This window comes from Triticum dicoccoides, chromosome 7A, assembly GCF_002162155.2.
Source record: "Triticum dicoccoides isolate Atlit2015 ecotype Zavitan chromosome 7A, WEW_v2.0, whole genome shotgun sequence".
Lineage (NCBI taxonomy): Eukaryota > Viridiplantae > Streptophyta > Magnoliopsida > Poales > Poaceae > Triticum > Triticum dicoccoides.
The window spans coordinates 127,550,803-127,554,284 of NC_041392.1; the positions used below are offsets into that span (position 1 = coordinate 127,550,803).

Below are 3,482 nucleotides of genomic sequence, written 5' to 3' on the forward strand. Positions count from 1 at the left end.
TGGGGTCGTGCGGTGGAGTTGACCTTAGAGCATCTCCAACGGTCGCATGAAAATTTGGCGCCCAATAAAAGTTATAGCGCGCCACTTTAGCACTTTTAGTGCGCCGGGACCAACATCGCTTTTGTAGACATCCAAAAACGCGCACACAAAAAGCACACAGTGCAAATTGTAAAGCGCGCACAATCCGGAGCCCAAAATATGCTGCGCGCGATAGCGTTTTTCAGCGCGCGCTCAAAAACTTTTAGCGCTACAGCATCTGCTGGAGCTGTGCGGCGCCCAAAAAATGAAATTTTAGTGCGCGGAGCTCTTTTTGGGCGCCTGTTGGAGATGCTCTAAATTTTTGGTTTTGCTAATTTACAGTCGGCTGTTTTGTAATTCACTGATGTTCGAATTTCTGTCCGTTTGATCTCGCGTCGAGATTCGCGCTCGGTCCTGCTCTTTTGTGCTGGTTTTCGGGTCGGTTTTGTTTATCGAGCGCGGTTTTCTCCCCGTTTTTCCTTGACCCGGCCGAACCGGTGGGCACTGTAGGTTTTTGTCCCTTTTGAATTTGGAGCGGGGTGTCGTTCCCCTTTCTCATTTGGATAAGGCAGAGGGAGTGAGAGCTCGAGCGGCGGCGGAGGGCGGGGCGATTCCTCGAGGCGATTCCCCGTGTTCATGGCGATTTGGAGTTCATCCGCCCCAGGATTTTGACGGCATCCTCTTCGTTCTTGTCGCCCGCGGCTGCTCTGGTTCGTTGCCCTGTCTTTCTCGCAGTTTTGTGCTTGCTTTTCATGGCCATGCAGTTCCCGATCTAGGTGATTTTTGGGTTCGTGGATCCGCGGGATGTGTATGTTTCTGCCGTGGTGTTCTCAATGCCCGTGATGTGTGTGTGTTTTGTGCGTGTGTGAATTTTTGGTAGGAGCCTGCAGTGTGCTGCTCGTAGTCTCCATGTCTGAGGTGTGTGTTCCTGCAGATGTGGAGGAGCGCCCTCCTTAGGGTTCTAGTTGTTGATGTGTAGGTACGCGTAGAAGCTAGTTTTCCTGCAGATGTTGTGGAGGTACGCGTAGGTGGTGTTAGTTTTCAGCTGCGGATCCCGTAGCTTGTGTCTGTAGGTCGAGTTGTGGCTATAGCGCCTGAATTTTGTGATGTTTGTGTTGTTTTTGTCCGCTGATGTTCATCCCGGTGGCTTACTGATCATCTCTATGTTTTTTTTGTTCATTTTTGTTCTGCACTTTTTCCTGAATTTCATGCTTGTTTTTATGTATTTCCCCCATGATATGAGTGTAGGTAATATCAAGGGTCTGCAGATTTATGTGCATGAAGTTCTGCTGTGCCCTTTTCTCACCCTTTTTTAGTTTGGCATATATGTTCACTGCATTTTGCATTTCGTCCTGTAGAGGGTCACTGCTACCTTATGCGTCATGCCGTGGTCTTGTGTTTTTCTTGTGGACGCACTTCAAATCTTGTGCCCCTCCCCAGTTTGGTTGTTGTTGTTGATGTGCATTTTTATGTGTCCTAGGGTTGATGTGGAAGTAGGCGAAGTGGTGGATCCTATAGCTCCTGTCTCTGAAGTCTGAGTTCTTGTTTGTAGCCACTGTAGGCTCTGAATTTTGGTCATCTTTGTAATGTTTTCTCTTCTCTTGACGTTGTCTAATGTTGTTGGTCATGTCAAGCTTTTATGTAGGCCGGGAATTGCTTGCTAATTTTTTATTATTTACTTATAGGGAGGGCATGAATTTTGAGTTATTTTTCAGTGTATTTTTTGTGTCATCTTATTTTCAATGTTGACCGTTGGTTAATATATTCATTGTTGTTGTTTTTTAATATAATTCATGTCAGAGTTACAGTATATCCACTTGAATGTAATTACAGTGTAATTTGTCCAGAACTTGTAGTGTAGTAAACCTTTTTTGGCAGAGCTATTGATGTGCAGTACTTCATTGTAATGTTTTTCGCCTAGTGATGTTGCCTATTTATGTTGCTCATGTCATGCTTATCTCGCAGGCCGCGAATTTTGCCAAGTGAATTTTTGTTTTTGCGAGCTCTAGGTGTTTATTGACCCTTTTCTGTTCAATGAATGTTGGTCAAGGATCTTCAGGGTTATTTTTACACTGTAATTCATGTTTCAGTCTTACGGTGTCTTTTTACAGTATAATTCCGCTAGTCTTACAATGTAATTTCCGTTAGTTTTTACGTTGTAGTTGTGCTAGTTTTTACAATGTAATTGCGCTAACTTTATAATGTAATTACAGTGTATTTTCCAGTGTAATTCTTTCAGTGTAGCTTGAGTTTTAATTGGATGCCTTTCACTGTTATTACTTATCTTTTTGTTTTTCCTTTTTGTGATCCTTCCTTTTTATAGGTTTTAAATGGGCAAGCTACGGAAAGCTTGTCATTGGGATGTTCCTGTAGTAAGCATTTGTGCCTAATGATTTTGCAGAAGATGGTTCTTACCCTGTGTCTATGGTATTTTATTTATTTTGTGCTTCCTTTTATTTTAGTTTCATTGCCCCTCTTTTTTTTGGGTTGTCTTATTTAGTTTTAATGGTTTTTTATGCAGGAATTATCTGATGACGACGGAGGGATTGACAAAGCTCTTCTGAAGTTCTATCTTAATCAAGTATGTTTTATTTTATCTAGGACTTTTCATTCTTGTTTGATTTTTTTCATTTTTTTCTTTTCTCTTAAGTGATAGTTGTGTTTTTCTTATTTTTTCAGAAAGTAAAATGCTTAAAGAGGAAATTATCATCTGCTTCAAGGAGGAATGTTGTGACGCCCGGATAATTAAGCTACAGTAATCCCACGTTAACGATGCCATGTCACCTCGATTATTGTTGCTAATCTCGCATTAGTTCGGAACCGATTCAAATTCAAAATTTAAAATGAGGGAAACAATAAAAGTTTTCAATAGTCAAAACTAAAATGTTGTAAAGGTGTTAAATAAATCATGGATAATAGTGGTGGGGAAACCTAAATTTAATAAAATGTTTAAGTGTTCAAAATAATTAAAACATAGGTTTAAATATTAAAATATGAAATTTATAAATTATTAAAGTATTTTAATTTGGGTTGAGAATTAATGTGGCAGTAGTATATTTAAAAGTATTAACTTAGGTGCTAGTGATGATTTTATTTTATATAAAACTAAAATAAAGAAAACTAAAAGTAAAACAGTAAAAAAAACAAAAGGAGAACAACCCCCTCCCCACATGGGCCAATCGGCCCAGCCGACCAACCCAACTGGCCCAGGCCGATCCACCCCTGGCCTACACATGCCCCACCCCCAGGAACCCTAACCGCACACCCCACTCCCCCCACGATTCCTCCCCTCCCCTCTGCACCCGCCCCCGATCTAGATCGGGGCAGCGCCCCTGCGCTCGCCGCCACTCGCCTTGCGCCTGCCCGATGCCGCCCGTCGTCGCCCGGAGCCCGCACCGTCGCCTTCCTCCTCGCCGGCGCCGTCGTCCCCGACTCCGCCTCAACCCCCGCTGCAACGTCCCTAC

General features: G+C 42.8%; 1 long non-coding RNA gene across 3 annotated transcripts in view; it reads left to right on the forward strand.

Moving 5' to 3' along the window:
* The first annotated feature begins 498 nt into the window (after positions 1-498).
* Positions 499-3,482, forward strand: part of LOC119331987 — a 5,912-nt gene continuing 2,928 nt past the window's right edge. For 2 of the 3 annotated variants that reach the window (XR_005160750.1, XR_005160749.1), the window contains exons 1-4: positions 499-728; positions 2,342-2,445; positions 2,540-2,599; positions 2,698-2,773. This is a non-coding gene — a long non-coding RNA (uncharacterized LOC119331987). Of the gene's footprint in view, positions 729-2,341; positions 2,446-2,539; positions 2,600-2,697; positions 2,811-3,482 lie in introns of those variants that run through there. The other variant, XR_005160748.1, reaches the window with a different exon arrangement.